This window comes from Thunnus albacares, chromosome 12 (genome assembly GCF_914725855.1).
Source record: "Thunnus albacares chromosome 12, fThuAlb1.1, whole genome shotgun sequence".
In the NCBI taxonomy this organism is placed as follows: Eukaryota; Metazoa; Chordata; class Actinopteri; order Scombriformes; family Scombridae; genus Thunnus; species Thunnus albacares.
Window position 1 is genome coordinate 1,488,918 of NC_058117.1, and position 22,165 is coordinate 1,511,082.

At 39.0% G+C, this 22,165-nt stretch overlaps 2 long non-coding RNA genes across 2 annotated transcripts; one reads left to right on the forward strand and one right to left on the reverse strand.

Moving 5' to 3' along the window:
* Positions 1-1,427: 1,427 nt before the first annotated feature.
* On the reverse strand, positions 1,428-12,993 carry LOC122994037. The gene is made up of 3 exons (XR_006406497.1): positions 12,920-12,993; positions 12,406-12,421; positions 1,428-1,438 (listed from the first exon to the last, which is right to left on the reverse strand). It is a non-coding gene; the product is annotated as an uncharacterized LOC122994037 (long non-coding RNA).
* On the forward strand, positions 12,730-14,623 carry LOC122994036. Its single transcript, XR_006406496.1, has 3 exons — positions 12,730-12,850; positions 12,967-13,167; positions 13,885-14,623. It is a non-coding gene; the product is annotated as an uncharacterized LOC122994036 (long non-coding RNA).
* The last annotated feature ends 7,542 nt before the right edge of the window (positions 14,624-22,165 follow it).

Genomic DNA, 22,165 nt, shown 5'->3' on the forward strand with positions numbered 1-22,165 from the left:
ATCATTTGAAATCCTGCTGATCAGAAGGATTGTGTCAGATGAAGAGCCGCATGCTGACCTTTAAACAGACATCCAGACCAAACTAAGAGGTTAGTTGAACTTTCCCACATCATCATGAGCTGTCAGCACATACATAAGCATTGTATGTTGCACACTGTAAATGTGTGGTGTGTGTGTGTGTGTGTGTGTGTGTGTATGTGCAGTGCAGACAGTAGGCCCAAAAGGTTGCTGTTGCTCTGTATGAGAACAAGGTCAAGGTGAACATATGAGTGTGATGTGATGTATCTACTGACAAATGGGCAAACAAGGATTACGTGAGCGTTTTGAACAAAGACAGGGAACATCAAGGTGATACTGTACTTACATATAACTCAATAATTCGATAGAATACATAACTCACTGATTTTCCCTGGAATCATTTGTCTCATATATTTGTCTCGATATCTTGGCTTGGAGAGTGAGTAGTGCTTCTGGAAAAGTAACATATGTTCCTGCTGGCCCCTCACATGCCACTGCTGACCAACCAGAAGCCAGATCAGTAGTTGACTTTGATAAGGATATAAGCTCTGCTGGTCTCTCAACAGTGTTTCTATTGATCATGTACTGCAGTGCATCCATGGGTTCTGAGGAGATCGTTTACAAGTGTCTTTGGATAAAAACTGAGCTACACATTGTTGTGATGATTGCGAGGTAAGCAGCAGAAATACAACATTCACGTTACACAGTAATAGACCAGGAATGTGTGCTTGCATGTATGTGACATTACATGTGTGTAAAAATGAATAATCTTTAGAAATATTAGAAACTGGGACATAATTAATTCATACTGGGTTTGGTGATCTAAAAATGTTTTAGGTTTGTAATGGCTGAGGGAAAAGGGGGGGAAAAAAAGCAGAAACAAAGGTACCTATCTGCCCCGCTGACACCAAAATCAATGAGTCTGTCCATGAATTTAGAGTGAGTCTGCTTCTCAGCAGATCTATCGGATCTGTTCCAATGCCCTCATCCCAGAGGAGGGAGGCAGATAAGAGGGGTGAGGGGAGGCAGGGGCTTTAGATGGGACTGGCTCCATTATCTCCTTCAGGGAGTGTATTTAACTGCATAACAAAGTTTGTACTGACAACTTGTTCAGTCTCAGATCTTCCAATGCCCTCTGGCTGTGTTCTCTTCTTGGATAAATACAAATACCACAGGACAGACACACACATACACACTCTGAAATGTACTGCTGAGATTAATTCCACACAGAGTTTATGAAGCCAGTAGCTCCAGGTCACTGCAAAGCCAAAAGATGGTGATGTCAGTTCATTAGCCAGTCCATTTTGGTCCAGATAACTTGACAACAACCACTGCAACTACTGCCATTACATTTACTGTGGATATTAATTTTCCCCTGAGAATCAATCCTAATGTTTGTAGTGAACAACTAACATTTCCTCTGGGATCACCATGAGGCCAAGATATACACATGAAATATCCCACATTACACTTAACACATCTGTCTGCAAGGGTCATTTGCTCAGGACCATGAGGGTACATGTGAACATCCACTCAATAATACGCACGGACCATCAAAACTTATGATGATGCAAACTACACATACCCACAAGTGTTGATTCTGCATGTGTGTGGAACATATTCACATACACAGACACACAGTGTTGTATGCACAGAAGTATGTGTGTGTCTGCTTGTCTGTGTCCTTTCTTGGGATATCAGAGACTACTGAGCATGGTCATGATCCCCAGAAGATGAACCCTTTCCTCTTGTATCATTCTTTCACCAGAATGTACACTTAGACCCAGGATATTGCATATTGTAACAGGATGATTATCTCGATAGTTACTGAGTGCATTTATGTTCCTTTGAGGAAGAATCCTTTGGATTTGGAGTGTGACACCTGTTCCGTATTGCCACCTTACAAACAGAGGTTTATGTTTACATTCAGTGTTTCTCACTAGAACATATTGTGTGTATCCCTGAGGTCTAACAAAAGTGTTGAATGTATTTCCTTACTCATAAGACATTTACAAAGCTGATTTTTAAAATATTCAAAATGCTGCATTGTTTACATTCATGTTCGCTTGTTAGCAGGTTTGATGTTTTAATGAACTGCCAGATGGGTCAAAGACAGTTATCTCCCTTTGTTGACAATAATGTTGTATTCTATTCTATTCTGTCCTTCACTGTCTTTGATGACACATTAGGTGCATTACTGTATGAAACCGGTAGCAGAAATATGTGTTTCTCTGCTCATGTGCTCGTGCATGTGCATGATGCAAACAAAACAAGGACCCACTCATGAAAATGTTGCTCCATAGCATTAGTAGTGGGCAAAAGCTCCACAGGATTCATTTATAATGTCAAATGTAAAAAGCTCACAACATATACAGACAGAAAAAGATGGTTAAAAACAAAACATGAGGATCTTGTAATGTGAGCTGTTTATAAATCTGTCTGTAAGTATTGTTAGTACCTGCCATGTTGGTCTCCTGTGGACAGCCAGTTCTGTGACCTTGACAGCAGTGTGTGCTTTGTGTATCTGAGATCTGCTGTGACAGCTATCAGTGACAGCTGTCCTCAAAGGCTCCTCCTTCTGAACTAAAGGCTGGCGCTGATAAACTCTTGGCTTCTGAAAAGATTATTGACCTCCTCTGTGCTGTGTAATGAGGTGCCAGGGTGACAAGATAATTGTTACCCCTCTTATTTGTTTTACAACTGTGTGCTCTTGATTTCTTTTTTATTTTGGTGGGGGGTAAAGAAGTATCAGTTTCAGAGTAATCACTGTGCTCACATCAGATCAGTGGAGACTGACAGACAGAATTCAGTCTGACATGCTTGTGATTATGTTTATTAACTCTTTAATCACCACCAGAGGAAGTGAAGAGCATGGACACTCATAAGTTGTTTGTTTTTCTGAAATCAGAAATGAACTTAGGTCTATGGCTTTGTTAATTAGATCACACAAACCTATACCTGTATATATAGATGTGTTAATTGAGGTCAATGTATCCACCCATCACCAGCTTCACAGCTGCGATAAGAGCAGCAGAGGTAAGAAAGGGTTTACCCAGCCTTTTATTTACCACTACACCCCTGATCCCGCTACTGCAATGTACAGCTCTACAGGCTGAACTTTGAATTTGAAATGTTTTCATTGACTTTGAGCTGCTGAGGCTAAAATAGTCAATTCAGGTGTTGGAGTCTGAGTTGGAAATGAACACCTCCAACTTCTCCATCTTTTTCTTCCTCAAGCCAAGGAAGTGGCGGGTTCTTTTCCAGAAGGAGGCCTTCTTCTTCATCTTCTTCTCTGGAGCCTCAGAGACTTTGGCCTCCTCCAGGAGTTCAGGTGCAAAGTCTCCTGCTCACAGACCTCGGCCTCTAGGTCTTCCTTGAGCCGTGCAGTTTCTGTGCAGAAGGCCTGACTGACCTCTTCCTCAAGGTTAGATGAGGTCTTGTTCTGGAGTTAGATTTTCAGGTCCTCCAGCTCCCTGCAGAAGGACTTCTCTCTCTCAGAGGCATCTTGTTGCAGAGTTTGATGGACGGCAGCCTGCTCAGCCCTCAGCCTCTGGATCTGCCCCTGGCACTCTGACACCCTTTCGGTGTGAGTCTTCCTCTCTGTCTTCAGTTGCTGCTGAAGGATGTCATTCTTGCGTTTTCATGCTGAAGCTCAGTTTCATACAGCTGGTGCATTTCACGGTATGAACCATTCAGTGTCGCGAGCTCATTCCTCCTGGTGGAGAACTCTGTGACTGTGCATCTTCTCCTGAGATGAAATATGTTCCTCGCCACTGTGGAGCTGAGCTTTTAGCTCTTTGACGTGCTTGATCAGAGCCTCCTTTTCTGTCCCACTGAAAATGCTGGAAATTTTCTGCCTTGCCAGTTGTAGCTGCCCAGAGCTCATCGATTTAGTCTCAAACTCATCTTGTATTTCCGTCTGAAGATATTCACTCTTAGTATATCTGTTGCCTGTTGAAAGGTCTGAAATAGCCTGATCCTGTCAGAACAGTTACTGGAGTACATACAGAACTCCTGATGTAATAATACACAGAAAATAATTCCATTCTCTATGTATTATTACAGCAGCAGCAGGTCCAGGAAAACCACAGAGATAGTTTCACATCAGAGAAATGTGCAGCGCTACAGCTAAGATGAAAGTGACATCAGTCTCCTCATGGTTTCTAGAAGATGAATCCTCTTGACTTTCATCTGAGCACCACTGTGAGTTTCATATTTGTGGTTTAGAGTGAAATGTCTCAACTAATATTGAATGGATTGTCATGACATTTGTTATCAGCATTTTGCAACTTGCCAAATATGATGGACAATGTTTCCTCATCATCTTGATAAAAAAATAAATAATTTTATGTAGTTACGCTGAAAGTAAAGGCTGGGTTATGCCGGATAAAAATGACTTTGTATTATATGTCATTCAACCAAGTCACAAGGCAAATGTGGTAATAGCTGTCCTAAACAGCCATCCGTCATAGAGAGAGATGAAACATGATAGTCATTTAGACACAGAGATAATGGTGCACATTTTCAGACTGCCTCTCCTGGAAGGCATTCATGGTGTTGCAGTTGTTTGTATGTGCCAAAAGTGACAGAAATAGTTGTGTAAAGAATGAAAAAGAGAGCTAAAGGGAAGTTCAAACCCTGTTTACTTTCTCATATTAATGGTTTTGGAAAGTTTGGGGAATCATTTCTGATGATATGGCCCATTAAGGAGGTCGGGGGATGGGGGATGAGGGGAGACTGGACTTTGCATCCTGTCACAAGAGTTAACATTTGCATTTCCTTTACCTTAACCAAATGTTGTAGTTGTCTAACTGTACTTTAATCAAAGTTTATTTGTCATAACCACAATTTTTCTCTCACTTTAACATGGACATAGTTGCCACATGCAGATACTGTAGAATGTACGAATCAAAGCATTGCACGTTATAAAAACATTGAACCTAATTCTGGTGATAGGGTTGTTACAAATCATGTCATAATATGTACTCAGCAAGTGCAGCTTCTTCTAAACATGAATGCCATATTGCCATTATTGGAATAACTGAAGTGAAATGCACAGCTCCTCTAGTGAGTTGCTGACTGACATCAAAGGAAGGAACGGAAAGTGGAACATTAACAAAAGACCACAAAATAAGGAGTTCTATTAGTAGAAAATGCTTTCACATTAGGGTCAGTTAGTTAATTTGGAAATTGGGTGATGTTTGACATAATAATCTTAGAGGACAGGTTCACAATTTTTCAAGAGTGTTACAAAACAGCAGTCAGGTGTCCATATGGACAGTGAAAGAGGTTTTCCTCACTGTAATCATTCCTCCTGTTCATACTGGATATTAAAAGATCCTTCAAATGTGCTTTCAATGTAAGTGATGGAGGACAAAATCCACAGTGTGTCCACATAGTCATTTTAAGCAAAAATGCATTTAAAAGTTGATGTAAAACTTATATGGGGCTTCAGCAGTCTGAGCAGTCTTAGTCATATCAAGTGGATATCTGACACATTTACAGTCTTTTTAGCATAAAATTCCCTCTTTGTGTTTCCTCGGACAGTGTTTCCCTGTTGAGCTGCGGTAAAAGTATAGTAACAAAAAGAGGAACTTTGGCACGAAAAAGACTAAAGTTGAAAGATATCTACTTGATTTGACTAATTTGGCTGACTGTTGTTTTAGGACAGATTTGAAAATTGTGAAACCATCCTTAATGCAAAGTTCACCAATTATTACCATTTTTAGTACTAAATTAAAAAGTCACATGCAGAGAATTCCATGCAGTCTTGACAGCATTTGTTTTACCTTGATAAATAGATTTATCATTAGAAAAATATCATATACCTATATATCAAAGACCCCGTTTTCCACAATCATGCTAAGATCGAAATAATTATGGGAATGATATGAGGGAATTATTCTACACACACACACAGTAATATGGTAATTGTAAAAATACAGTGATGTGCTGTTTTATTGAGACAGGCATGTACTAAAACGATCAAAGCAATGAAGTTCGACAGCTTTGTGGTCAGTGATGCTCTTTAATAGGGGTGTGCCTGAATATGAATACGTTATTTGAAAAAGCACAAATAGTGTGTTTTTTTACAAATATGTATTATTGATATTTATTCTATATATTAATATCTTAAAAATTATTTGGTTTTTGGAAGAATAAAAACCCCATGTCAAATACCAGCTTGCAGGTCGGTTACATCACTATCTCAGTGTCTCTCCTCTGCTCCGCTGTTACGTCTATCAGCAGGTCTCAACGAGGGGAGTCACATCCACCTGCTACATGATGCACATTTCCTTATTTGGACATCACTCCTGGAGTTGGGGGTGTTCCCCAGAGATAAAGCTGAGCTACTGACACAAGTGAAGTGCTCCCAAGGGACTCTCCATAACCTGTTGAGACTCCAGTTCGAGACCCAGTGTGGGGAACTCCTTTGTAAGATAGTTTATTCATGAACACTTATTGTAACACTTTAATTTTCTAAAATTAAAAGCATAATAAAAACAAAAACAGGATTTTTAATTTTACTGCCTCAACAAATATAGACACAAATACAAATACTGGGCTCTCTGCACATCCCTACTCTCTAATTGTCAGCGTGTGATGCAAAGTCACCATCAGATAAGAGCTTCCTCTTGAAAAGATAAATATTTCTGGTTTCTGTAAGGCCAATATATTTCTGTGGAATCAAACTCACAGCACACAAAAATAAAACCAAAAACAAAACAGGAGGTGGTTGATTCAAACTTTGAGTCAACTTACCTTAATAAGTTGAATGTTGAATGTTGAAAGTCACATTCAACTTACCTTAGTAAATTGAATGTGACTTTCAAATAATTGTCAATCACACAAAGTAATAAAATAATATAATGGTTTATAAAGGGTGATCTTTGAGTTACCGTGGTTGATCCAGGGGATGTCTGGCCTTCATCATGTGAAAGATTGGCTGATGCTTTAATTACTCTTATATACCTGCACCTGGGGCCTGGACTATACCAACCTCCTACAACAGCAAGCAGGATCTGGGAGGGAGAGAGCCTTTTGTTTGTGTTTGTTTATTTTGCAGTTAAATTTGTAAATCTAATTTACAATTATTGTGGTTAGATATTAGTATTGAGTTAGACACAAACTGTCTATGTAGTGTTTGTCATTAATTTAGTTATTGTGTTTTGTCCACCCCTCATTTTTGTTAAATGGTTTGACCTGCCAGTATATATAGTACCAGTCAAAAGTGTTATGTGGGGGCAGAGGTGAGGAGACAGGGACATGGTTGGACAAGGTATTTATTGCAAGGAGGGGAAATGGGATGCAGGTATTGGGAAGCTAGGACTGCTAGCTGGAAACCCGGGGCTGAGACTTGGGCTGGTAGGAGCTGGTAGGACGTCCCAGGCAGGGAAGCAGGGCTGATGAGACAAGGGACAGGTGATAGGGACTGGAGCCAGAGCAGATGTGACTGCAGAGAACAGAAGACAGGGTTAGACCAGGGGCCTGTTTCAGAAAGCAGGTTCAGCAAACTCTGAGTCTAACCCTGAACTCTGAACTCTGAGTTGATGAACCTCAAGATGGGAAACTCAGTTTTTGGTTTCAGAACAGCTGATCAGTCAGTTCAATCAACTCTGAGTATGTTCACTCTGAGTTAAGCACGTGCGTGAAAAAAAGCCATCATCAATGGAGCCCCGATACTACGAGTCACCATGGCAACAGGTAAATAAAAGGCAGAATCTCCATTTTAATCAAGTGGACGTAGAGATATGAATGCATGTGTGTGCGGACGTTGCACATCTTTTATCTTTAAAAAAAAGAGCCTGTGTCAAAGCGGGTAAAGTGTCAGTAAGTTTTAACACAATAAAGTTTTATTCGGTGTTGTCCATTAATTCATCATTTAGCAGACTTACATTTCATTAATGATGATAAAGTGGAATCTTCATACCGATTGTTTAAATTTAAACTGAGATTACACATTATTTGCAATAAAGATTTCAGCACAGGAGCTGCACTAACAAACTGACAGCTGTCTTGTGCACAGAGTTCACAGAAGGACATGCAGAGGTTTTATTCTGAGCTGAGGATGAATTCACGCTGTGTAATATCTGAATGTGAGAGAAAAAAAACGCTGTTCAAAGAAATGACTGATGCACATAAAAGCAGTAACTTTAGAAAGTCCTGAGTAACTAAACTAATATCCAATCAGGATTTAGATTCTGACAGATAGTAAACCTCCGCTAATGAACGTGCTTTAATACGGACTGAATGCATGAGGAAATGAAACAGTGAGTCTGGCTCTGTCAGAGGGAGGAGACAAACAGAAACTCAAGGTTTGTTGAAGAAAACCTGCCAGCGAGCAGGTTAGCTTCACAGAGTCAGTTACCGTGGTAACTGACCCCAAGTTTAAGTTAACTCTCTTTCTGAAATTGAAAACCCAGAGTTTCCCTCAACTCAAGGTGAACAAACTCAGAGTTTTCACTAAACCCGCTTCTGAAGCAGGACCCAGGAAAACAGGCAAGATAACAGGACAAATGCAGGAGAAGTGGCTTGAAGTGTAGACAGACTGGTGCAGAGGCTATGAGCTGGCAAGGCTGAGTATAAGTAGAGGTCTTGATTATGAAATGGGGTACAGCTGGTGAGGGTCTGCTCTGACTCCAGCACACCTGTCTCTACTCATACAATAAGAGACACACAGGGAGAGAGAGGGAGAGAGCCACTGGGGAAGTGGCAACAGGTAGGAGACACAGGACTGGGGCAGGAATTGTGACAAAAAGTTTGAACACACTTATTCATTCAAGGGTTTTTCTTTATTTTTTACTATTGTCTACACTGTAGAACAACACTGAAGACATCAAAACTATAAAATAACATATGGACTTATGTAGTAAACAAAAAGATGTTTACTACAAACCAAAATATCTTTCATATTTTAGATTCCTCAAAGTTGCCACTGTTTGCCTTGTCAATCCGGAAAATTTCAAGAACTTTGAAAGTTTCTTCAAGTGCAGTCACAAAAACCATCAAAGGCTATGATGAAACTGGCTCTCATGAGGAGCGACTCAGGAAAGTGATAGGGAAAATCTTGTACTTGTTGAATAACTGTTGAAGAGACTCCACAGGCTCCAGCTGATGTGTACTTGAATATATGAAGTTTATTGAGAACAAATATCTGATGTCAGAGAAGCCTTTGGCACAGTGAACACATGGATACAGTCGCACCAAAAACTTCAATTGAAAACAATCACTTCTTATAGAGTTGCTCAGGTCATGCCACCAGGAAGGGGAGAAGCAAAGGACACTTTGTGTCAGAATGAACTCTAATTGGAAAACAATACGGGCAGCTGTTGTTACCCATCTAAGGTTACCACCTTATCTTCCAGCCTGGCACTATGAACCTAAAACATTTCTTGTATGAGAGCTTGAAGGCCAGAGTCAGGCCCTGTAGATGAAAAGACTTAGCTCATAAATTGAGCATTTCCATAAATTGAACATTGAACATCTCTGCTTCACAAAGACCTAGAGTTCCCTCTGCTGCAGAGTCTCCTAGAAATTATCTTCATATACATCTAAACTATTTTCCAATTATTTTGTGTTGATAAACATATTGCTGCCTGGATTATGTTCTCAGGTAATGGTTTTTTTCTTTTCTTTTTTTTTTTTGAATGAATAAGGCTACATTTATATATGGCTTTGAAGTTTGAGGGAGGAGGTCAGGGTGGATGGGGAATGTACAAGATGCCTCTGACGCTATAGATCATAATTCAACAGGATTACATTTCTAGTAAAGTGTATTTGCTGTTGCAGCATCATTGTATATTAACGTAATTTCTAAGTGACAGACATAAATTGTCAATTAATAGCACCTCAGATTAGAGCCCACATCAATGCTTCCCAGACTGGTACTGTATGTTCCCTTCATGTGTCATTAGTGAGGTCAGTTTTGTCTCTGTTGAGCTTAGTCAAGTTATGCAAGTTTGAGTTCTGTTCTGATGATCTCTTTTAGGGCCCAATTCAGTTATTAATCACAATTGCTATGTTCTTTTTGGGTAAATAAAAAAGCACCTTTTGAAACTACAAAACCCAGCGTCCTGTGCCTTGCTGTTCAGTCCCTAACACAATTGAAAGGAAAACCCTGAATAAATAAGTGCAGAAACATACAGCAGGGTTTAAATACAGGTCACGGGACTCACTGAGTGGTTTGTTGACCATAAAATGATGTTAATCATATGTTCTAGCCTTCCCAGTCACCAGATCTCAACCCAAATGAACAACTATGGCAGATTTTGAAGTGATGTGTTAGACAGCACCCTCCATCACCATCACCCTCCCGTAGAGTTCCACATACACGGAGAATCTGTGACAAAGAGCACTGTGGCTCGTGAAAGAACAACACCTCAAAGTCCTGCCTTTGTACATACACCACACACCCTGACCTCGCCCCTTTGTGGTAAAAGAATGTAGCACTTCCTGAACTGTAAGAAATGTTGCCAGTGAACATACTGGTAATCCAGGCAGCTATTACTGTACATTCAAAAGGCAAAAAAAAAGACATTTATAAGCATTATTTTTATGAGACAGGGTTTATATAGTTGATCACCACAACACTGTCAATATTGGACGATTCGGCAAAACCCCAAATTCTGTTCTCGACATTTTTATTTTGACATCCAACATCAACATTTTAGAAGTCCTCCTGCATATGTAAACTACATGATGGTTCAGGTTAGGCAACAATCTAGGTTATGACAAATGGACTATGGTTAAAGGCAAATGAAATACTTGATTAAGATTAGGGAAAGATTGTACTTATATTTAATACGTTAATTGCATCTCTGTGACGGGACACCAGCACTGGTCACTGGCATTTTCAAAGAAATTCACTCTGTAGAGTTTTAAGCAGAATTGGAAAACATCAGCATCAGCAATAACAGAGAGAAAAAATCATGCACTTGTAAATTAATTTGATCTAACCACAGGTAGAGAGCCAATGAGGCTGGCTGCCTGTGACATTATCTGTCTGATGGCTCTGAACACAAAAGACACAGGGTGATGTGTGGGAGGGAGGGAGCTGAGGAGAGAGGGGTGTCAGGAAGAGGGAGGGTATTTGGATGATTTTTGGGGGATGGTGTGGGGTATCATGGAGAGAGGGGGAGCAGGGATATGGCAGATTGTTTGCCACATAAACATGACAGCTTGCAAGCTACTGGATATACTGTCTCAGCCTCCAATTACATATTACTTCCATATTACAATTATGTTGTTTTTTGATAAAAGTATGAATATATGATAAATTGTTTTCAGACATAAAAAGGAGAACATTTTATCTTATAGTTTTTTTTGGGGGGAGGGAGGGGGAGGGTCAAATGTCTATTTTTCAATCACCAACACATTAACAATTAATAACAAAAGATCATAGAGCTGCAGGGATTTTTACAACAAAAACGTGTGAATTTCGAGTGAATTCGGCCCTGCCAATTTCATTTCCATTTCATGTCTATTTTAAAGCCTGTGTGACAGGGAGCTCCTCTGGTGGGCAGAGCTCCAAAGGCACCAATTGGAGGTGTCATGTGGAATCATTTCATTACACTGTGTGAGGGAATTAACCCTGACGTTCAGTAGCAGGGCTGTAATTTGGGATTCACAGCGTTAAAGAAGATTGCCTGTCAGGTTTGATCCAATGCCAGGTTTTTATTACACGCACTTGAGGGTTTTCCATCTACCATTAAATGTTTGAGAGTTGATTAAGGTTAAATTTGGAACATCAGCAAACACAGCATGCTTTGTGTCTTGTATATTTTACTGGATCTGGAAAAGACCTTTATAAGACTATGTTATTAATGATGCAGCTCTTCATTTGTTGGCTTAGTAGGCACCTCAACCCCGGTGTACCTTACTGATCATTGCCCATTTCCAGTTGGGTACCACAAAGCCTTACCCTGGGCCCCCTCCTCTTTTTATTTTCTTTATAAGAATCATACAAACAACTTGCACTAGTTCTTTGTTTTTCTATGCAGATGCCACAGCTACCCACTGATTCATACTGTCTGCAGTATGTACTATATGCCAATAGTCATAGTACTCTGTTTTGCAGTTAAAATACATATATTCCTTACAATTTTGTACTAAAGTTGCAATACATGCACAGATAGACATCAATCAAACAGTAACTTTAAATGCTGCTGCCAAATGAACTTCACAAAGAGAAAGCAAAGGAGAAAAAAAATCCAGAGATTTTTTTGTTTTTGTTTGAGATTCCCAAGTGGCTCTTTAACCACCATCCATAATTAGTTTTCTTTTTTTTCCAGATTTGAGCAGCTTATCCATTTCCTTTGTGTAATACATTGTGGAAAATAGTATGAAATCAACAGCACACTCAAGTTGTTAGTGGTATGCATACTATACTTTTTTTTAAAATAGACTTGATTTTGGGAAAGGTGGGCTTCTGGTTCACAGGGTTTTACACTTAGGAGCATCCCACTATTATTTCAGTTATTTAATAAAAAAAGTGGGAAAGGTTCATGGCCATAACAACAGAGCTCAACACTGTTTAGCGGCCGATTCTCATTTCACCTCAACTCTCATTTGTCAACACATGTCAAAAGTTCACATTTTGGTCATTGTGACCTAAATTGTGAGCTGTGTTGCTGTGTGTTGTAAAGATTCACTAATTTTGCATTATTTTTTCCACTTCCTTTTCCATCACCTGACTTCCTGCCGTCCCTTTTCTTTCTCACTAATTGGTTGGTTGGTTCACACTTCATTATCTTGATTCATTTCACCTGTACACTCTAGTCCTATTTAAACACTCTCATTCATTCTTTCACTTCTACACGGGGCGGCAGAATTGGTAAGAAGTTTATTTTTGCACCACGATTTATCCTTAGTTTTGTTGAAACAATATTTCCTTTTTAAAGACAGAATAATTTTCTGTGTTCATTTAATCTTGTGTTTCTTTTCTTTCAGATATAGACCCATGTGTGTCTTTTTCCCCCTTTGCTTTTCCCCATACACGTCTACAATCCACATTATTAAATAAATATCTTGAGAGTGAATTCAAGTTTTCATGGTCTCCTTCATACGTATCCTGACCGATGCCCATCACGATAGTTTAACTCCTGGAACCCTCCTATTATATACTGTGCTTGAAAGCTCAGTTATTAGTGAGTGAGTAGTAAGAACATTCATGCACAGCTCATTTCTCAGATTTCATCAGCATATGAACTCACCACAAGTCTGTATTTTCCACCTGCATTATCATTTAACAATAAAGTCAGTAAAAAATAGACTTACTTTCTGTAATGGATAACCTAGCTCAGGCCTGTTTACAATTGCTATGGATCATTTTGGGCAGTAATATAAAGAGTATGTGATTTGTAAGGCTAAATACTGATCGAATGAAAAAAGAAATATATAAAACACAGTAAGTGTGCTTTGGTAAAGATCACTGTCAGATTTAGGAACATCCTTTATGTTCAGAAACACAACTATTCACAGCCTGCATCGATACTGGAGCTGAAAGACCTTCAATGTGGCTGCCAGAGGGTGAACTGTTATTTAGGCTGTTACTCCTCTAATCTCTATCATGCATCTTTTTTGTACTTCCTCTTTGCTGTTGTGACAGTAAATCTTCCTGCATGGGATAATTGTTGTAGTTATGTTTGTTTGCATGAGGAGAACAGCAAAATGTGGATTCTGTAATTCTGTAAACGTGTTCAGCTATGAAATCTTCTGATGTCCCCTGTACCATGTGACACTTTCTGTAGTTCAGGTGTTGCTTGAATCCTGTTGGAAACTATTCCACCTTGGTTTCATCACAGCAAAGTGACATCCACAGTTCTGTTGTTTGTTGGTTTTAACATGCTCTTATTCTTTTGTTTACAGTGCGTCCTCAGTGATGCTGGAAGTGTTTGTTTTCCACAAAATACCAATTAACCCGGTCCTCAGCTCGCCTCCTCCATGTTGGTCCATGGGATTAAACACTAGATGACTTGGCACCGTTCCTGTTGTCAGAACCTACAGCATGACATTTCAAATCAGCCCCAGTGATATTTAGTTGGTTTTGATCCTCCTGACTGGAATTTAATAAAACGGATTACAGCAAAGAAGCACAGAAAGCAGGATGTTCCAAAGCTGATCAGTACGTGTTTTTCATGAATGTTGTCCTGCTTTCATCGGACATTTGTAGAGTTCCTTGTTCACATGCTGTTGTATTATATTTAGTGTTTGAATGCTGTTTCCAAAGCATTCAGCAGGTGGAGACTAAAAGCCTAAACACACACCTCTCTAACAATATTATAGAAAGGAAAGTGTAAAGTACCAAAATATGAATAATTTGCACAAAATATCATGTCACACATGTTTCATTGAAAGTGGTGTTGCTATCAGTCTTTTGAACAGTACTTCTAATGCTGAGATCAGACTGAGTGCAGAAAGGTTAAGGGACATCTGTGGACCTTCTGGCTCTCAGTCAGTGTCACTGGCATCACTTCCTGGCATGGGACCAGTCCAAGTCCATGTCTCTCCATCAGTTAGCCTACTGAAACTAGAAGCACTACTAGTTCAAGGATTATTTCTCCCTTTTATTCTGTGACTTTACTGTTAATTGAGCCTTGTCTGTAGACTATTTGAAGATACCAGTAAAAACAGTCTCTGCACATACCAGGTTTCCAGGTGTGTGTATGGGTATGTATGTATGTATGTGTGTATCTACCTATCTCTTTATCCATCCATTCATCCGTCTATCCATCTAAAATTCCACATTCTGCTCTGCACATTCTACACACTCTATCCAAGGCATTCCAGTCTGAGTGCTGCAGTCTGCTGAGTGTGTCTGGTGTGTGTTTCTGTCAGCAGGAGAAGCTGTACCATGGCTGAGCAGCCCAACATCTTCATTCACCGCCTGTCGTAATAATCCGCCACACGCCTTCATCTCAACACTGGAACATTTCACTGAGTCCTGTGTGTGTGTGTGTGTGTGTGTGTGAAGATGCAGCATGCTGCATATGGCCTGAGGACACTATTCTGTCACAGTCATCAGTTCGCTTTCAGTCCTGCAGGTGTTTGATGCTTATGCAAATCTTTTCATGATAACAGCTATACCATACTGTACATCTGTGTTCGTGTGTGTGTGTGTGTGATAGAAGGAGACAGATACAGAGAGGACACAATAGACAAAAGCAGAAGACAAAGCCACAAAGTACTGGAAACAGCGAGGATTAGATTAGATTATTTCTACAGTTTTCCCTCACCCTTTTCCCAGTTTCCATTCTGCTTTCAGCTGTTACTGGGCCACTTGTTGGAGAAAAAATCATGTTTACAAGATTGAAAATGATAGTGTTAGCAAAGTTTATTGCCCCCGTATATTAATAAGTGATACTTATTTTGACAAAATAATCTGAACTCAAGGTGCAGTCACAAGCTTTTTCTGCTACTCAGTTAATGATTCAACCTGAGCCATCTCCATGACAACTGATGAAGACTGGTTGAAAGCTCCATAAAACGTAAGTGGCTCCTGAGTTATGAGTATTTTCTCAAACCACTATTTCTAAGGTCAAGAACTGTCAGCTCAACAATACTTATTATTTATATTCATTATTCATAAGATTATTTAAGTCATTCAGTTATATAAAAAACAATAACACTCAGTAATAACCCATGTCATGCATTATTTTTGATACTGCACAGCTCATTGTTGATTATCCCTTATACGTCTGTCTCTGAAAAAATAAGAAAATAGGAAACTTTAACACTGGAAACATGTCAAGTAGAGCAGAAAGAACAGAAAGCAAGATTTTATGAATCACTGAAGGAAGTAATGGTTACAGCAGTATAACTGTGTCCTAATGAACGCCAATAAAACCCACTGAGAAAGGAAGAATCATTAAGAGCAAGACATGAAAATAGAACACAATGATTTTAAAAACATTTTATATAAGACTGTTTAAAGATATGGAGATTTTTAAGATGTACCGATGTGCACAGTATATTTACCAAAATGTGAAATACATGCAGAAGTGAGAAAAGTGAAAAAAAACATTTTGACATCAATATAGTGGTAAAATACACAACCATTATTCAAATAATAACTGGAGAAGGTTAAAGAGACCTGAGAAAAGTACTTGTTTGTACTCTACTTTGGCAGTAGAAAGTACTGTTGGACGAGGGGAAAGATAAGGCAGCCAGTGTGGGATTGTCATGTGTGTTACTGGCTAGTGCTGATGGGAAATTTCATCCACCTCCATTGTTTTGGGTTGACATAAGTTTCTGTGGCAGATATGTCAAACCTATGACCTATAAATCTGAAAATATTGGAATGACTTTGATTTGTTTTGTTTTTTATAATTTGGTTGAACCAACCATTTAATTTAAATGTGAGTGAGTTGTTTAAGATATGATCTTATGCGTGTAATGGCAACAAAACTGTAAGTTCTCTGAAGTGCTGTACTTGAAATATTGGTTGATGTAAACAAAACATATGTCAGACCTACATCCAAGCCATAACCTGGCAAGACGGAGGCCTGCATGGGAGGATGTGGCTTCTTCATTACACATAGGCCCATGAAGACAGCGGTGGTGTAAGCACAGCCTTTCAGTTGAAGCATCCTGAACATCCTGAATCTCACAATGGTGATGGGGAGATGGTTGGTCAGACAATGGTAGGTCTGGAATACAGCATGACATGATCGCAATGATATTTAAAGATCACAGAATATAGGGAGCAGAAATGTGAGAGAAATGATAATCATTGTTGGCAGTCATTGATATATATTCATATCAATGACTGTCAACAGCTTCCTTTAAATAATGTGCCAAATGTCAAGAAAATTGTTTACCATTATTGTCTGACTGTCACTCAGACAGCTCTACAGTATTTTTTTTTTGCAAAAAGTCCCCAAAGCAGAATATGTCATACACCTATCCATCCATCTGTCCATCCTTGGGCCCGTTTATACCTCCGCCGCCACCACCAGCCCCAATAAAAAAAACTGAATAATTAAATCCTTGAGGCTCATATCACACAATACCAGTTGTGTGAAGGGAGGCGTATCACTGTTTACCAACCCTTACAAATGGCAAACAAGCATGGCAGAGCAGTGTGTGTGTGTGTGTGGTGTGTGTGTGTGTGTGTGTGTGTGTAGACAGAGCAGCTGCTACTCTCTGGGTGTCTCCTAGGACCACAGCAGGTCTCTGAATGTTTGTAGTGTGTATGTGTATGTGTGTCTGTATGTTTGCTTAGAGAGGCATATGAAGGGCACTTCAATGAGACGGCTAACAAAACCATCAGACAAAGGCTGGGATAAAACACACACACACACACAGACACACACACACGCAGAGAGAGAGAGTGAGAGAGAGAGAGAGAGAGAGTAATGTGAAGCTCTTTTGACATTCCTACCTTCCCTCTTAAACCCCTTAAATTCACCTGGCTTCCCAAAATTTTGTGGTATTTTGTGAAATGCAAATGTGTTCCTCCCCGCTTCCCTTCCCATCCCCTCCCCACCACACCCCTCGGGAGGAAAGGATTGGATGGAGATATGATTATAGACAAGAAGTAGTTGGCATGTGCAGAGCTGGGGCCAGACAGGCAGATGGGAGGATACACTTACGTTCAACCTTAATGACCTGGATGCAATCGCTGGCTCAAGACGAGGTTTTCTAAAGGCCAGATTGCCATGAAATTGACTGTGGATATTCATGGATGAATCCGAACAATAGTGACCTCCCTGACCTTTCCTCTGGCACCATCATCAGGTTATTGTCATGAAATTTGAAAACACATTTACGCTCCCCACAGGGTGAACTTTTCCATTTTCTCTCAAAGCTTTTCCTTTTGTGCCAACCTCAGGACAAAATTGCAACTCTGCACACAAGACACTGTATCCTATCATCTAATAGGCAACTTGCATATTTAAGCCCATCTTCTGTAGCACCACCGTCAGTCATTTACACTTTTAGCCACACCACTGGCACCTTTATATTGTGTGGTATAATGAACATTAGAGCCTCTAGAGAGAGGCTGCCAGACTAAAAAGACTTAAAGGACGGGTTCACAATTTTTCAAGTCTGTCCTAAAACAACAGCCCAAATGAACACTGAAATTATTTGTTCTTGCCAAAATCAGGGGGACAAAATCCACAGTCCTCCTTCTGTGTAAAAATGTATTTAAAAGTTTATCTGAAGCTAATATGAAGCTTCAACATCCACATGAGTCAAATCAAGTAGACATCTTTCAACATAAGCCTTTTCAGTACCAGAGTCCCTCTTTTTGTTACTATACTTCCACCACAGCTCAACAGGGAAACACTGTCTGAGGGAACACAAAGAGGGAATTTGATGCTAAAAAGACTGTAAATGTGTCAGATATCCACTTGATATGACTAACTCAGACTGCTGAAGCTGAATATAAGCTTCACATCAACTTTTAAACATATATTCTTTTAAAACAAGAACTGTGGATTCTGTCCCTTCCACTGAAAGTGCATTTTGTTCTAATAGTCAGCATGAAATGGAGGAATGATTACAGCAAGAAAAACACACGTCAATCTTCATATGGGAACAAAAGATAAAAATTTGTGAGCCCGTCCTATAAAGGATCATTCTGGTTCATTAAAATTTGGAAAACATATCTTTGTAGTATTGTTCATAATTTCTATCAGTTATTAAACCATTGTGCTCACCAAAGTAATAGCTGAGAACTGGAAACATGGTGACACCATTAAGAGGAAGAATAAATCTCTGTCCCAACATACATCTAAACAGGTTTTTTTTAGTACAAATATACTTTCTAATCTTGATTTCTGAATGTGCTGTAAATGGGCACTTTTGTCCCAAAATGTAATGCACAAGAAAATACAGTAGCTACTCACAGCTGACAAAAGTAAAAAGTGGAGGAAAGCTTTATTTTATGGGTCCATAATTTCCTAATAATTTCCATTTCTTTCCAGTTTCCTGGAAAGAATGTAATTTGGTACTAATTATAAGTTAAACAGACAGTGTTCATTTGGTACAGTTCCATTTAATTAATTCCAATTAATTGCTAGTGTAACCTCGAGAGTCATTTAGTCAGAGCACAGCAGGTCAGCTGAACATGCAAAATGTGTCTGTAGGTAAGTACACAACTTGACATATAGTATATGGAGCATAAAGTTTGCAGTAATAAATGAATAATGAATGCATATTATTTTTTTAGTTTCAGTGGAGCATCTATTCAATAGTAACTGTAAATAAAATATGTCTCTATTTCCCCTATAATTACTACCAAATTACCTAAGTAGTTTGCGTAAAATGTCCAGGATATTTTTAAAGAAATGGCCACTAGGCCACAAAATCCCAATAATATATCAGCTCATATATACATAACTTATATCTCAGTTTCTCATGTTGTTAACATTGTAAAGAAAAAATTATGTGTATGTGCTGAAATCATTGACAGTAGGGTAGTTGTGTGAATAACATATGGTATACTTGTCAAATGTCAGAATGTAATAGCTGTTCACAATACATGTTTTTGGATACATTTATTCAGTGAGAATCTTCAAGGAAATTATCAGGAAATCACAGACCTGTGAAACAACATGTTACCATATCTTCATGATATGACCAGGTGAAGGTGACTTCAGCTGAGGGTGTGTACATGTAATTCTGCTACCTGAGTCCACACCTTATAAGAAATACAATTCTTTACCATGTGACTGAGGTGTTAAATTGAACAGAAGTCTTTTACATGTTTGTGTGAATGGACAGCAGGTCCTAGTGAAGCCAGTGGGTTAACTCACTGCAAATGTAAAAAGTTTGTCATGGCATTTTCAACACAAAATGAATCAAGAGCCAGAGATATACAGCGCTGGCTCCAATACATTATATTTGAGGGGAAGTGTCTGTCAAGTAGTGGGGCTCCTACTGTTATTGTCTCAGAGCTATGCTCCCCTCTAGTGTTGAATATCTGTCAGCAACAGACAACACATCTGACAGAATAGAAGAGTTAGTGTAGCACAACAAAAAAGCAATATTTAAACAACTGTAATATGTCAACCTACTGTTTTGAGCTGACTAAATGTGATGTTTTTCTGTCTGGATAAGAGTTCTACATGCCAGCCATTGTTGTAAAATGAAACCTCTATGTGTGTGTTAAAGATCTGACATTTAACGTGTGAAGAGCATCCTCTTGCTTGGTGTATTGTTTAGATGTTTGTACTCAAGGTCAGGAAGCATTTCCATTCAGAGCTTTATCATTAGACTGGATGATGAGCTCTGACAATGGCTCAGAGACAGATCAATACACCTGGCCAGGGCTCTTTCACTAGCTGCCTCTCAATCAATAGTCAGTGTCAGACTCAGCAGTAGATCACCGCGTCCTGTCTACCCTGTTTGGCCTCTGATTGAAGGACAGAGGTGGGGAGATGTGCTTTTTACTTAAAGAAATGAAAGTTAGCCTCATTTTAGAAATGTTTTTATAATAGTGGATGAGGAATGTGTAAATGTATGTGATGTGTCCATACACTGGAGAAAGAATACATTTAAGGAAGGTGATATTTAAGAGAAAACTATGACTGTGTGAGGTCACACAATTTCAGTTGGCCAGTTTGTGATGTAATGCTCATGCACAGTCAATAAAATGTATTCATTTATGTAATTAGTGGGACCATGTACAGTGTTAAACATAAATGTTACCATTTGATGTACTGTACCAGAGTGAGATTATAGCTAATTTTCACCTGCAGTCCCTTCGGCAGGTCACAATTAAAACATATAACAGCACAATAATGAACAGTACAAAGCAAAAAACACACAGGACACATAATACAAAATACAAAGCTACACACAATAGCATAGCACATACGCCCACAATGTCAACTAGAAATTAATATTGTAAGCTTGTCAAGTTAAAAGCGAGATTATTTGCGTCCATGAGAAGACCATGAGATGAAATTTAAAGTCAGTGGTTACAAAGCTGAATAGTTTTTAGCAGATTTTTTAATTTGGTTTTGAACGTACTGATGGAACTGCAGCTCTTCATATCATCAGGTAGGACATTCCACTGAGTTGTGGTTTTCACAGAGAAAGCTGACTGCCCCATTGCAGTGCGACGAAATGGTATGGTACAATCTTGTATAGAGGATATTCTGGAGGATCTAATAGAACTTACTGAGCGAGTGTACACAAAGTCACGTAGTGGAGGAGGGGCCAAACCATTAAAAATTTTATACTATTTAAAATAGTGCTCTGCAATGGATAATTTTGAAACACTGTGTCCTCACTGCACACTATACACTAATTCTAATTGTGTTTTTGATTTCACACTGGAAAAAGACTGAAACATACCAGAGTATGTAATTATACTTAAAAAGTATATGATACGGACATTGCTTGCCTACACAATAAATTTCGGAGGTCTGGGCCTACCAGGAAAAGCACATGTGTAACCAGTAACATTAATGAGGTCTTTATCGTGCCAATAAGCTTTACTTGTGAACCAACATGGACAATATCAGGACCTGCATTGGAACACCTAAATGGAATGTAGCCATCATTAGTGCTATTGATTACACCTTTGTGTTTACTGATGTGACAAGTCAACATGTACTGTGATAAAGAACAATTTTAAGAGGAGCCATTGCACCATATCAGAAAAAAACATTTATGCATGCTATTTGTTATGTTTTTAAAAGCTGCACCAGTCAATATTATATACTAACAATGTATCAAAAGACTATGTTGGGGGTCAATCATAGTGACAAACCCACCGAGAATTATCACCACCTCTGCAGTTTATCCTCTTTCAGCTCATAGTTTTGGTTTTGTACACTACTGGCCCATATATATTTATATTATATATTACTCATATTTTTCTCAGGGGTTGGTGGAGACCAAATGATAGCTAAAAGGAGAGTGAATATTAGATTTCATCAGGTCAACACAAACATGACTCCAAATGAATAATAATGTTTCTCTCTGTTTGCTGGAGGTGGAAATTGTTTGCTATCATGTTAGCCATATTGACTTTATAAGGTGATATTATGTCAGTCTTGGCAAAAGAGTGGCAAGAGCGAGGTAAAAAGAAACAAGTTGTGGTTAGGGGAAGTTACATGTAGGGACAATTTCTTAAATAACAACAGTGTATCCTGCAGCTACAGCATAGTTTGCCAGATACAGTTGGTGAGTA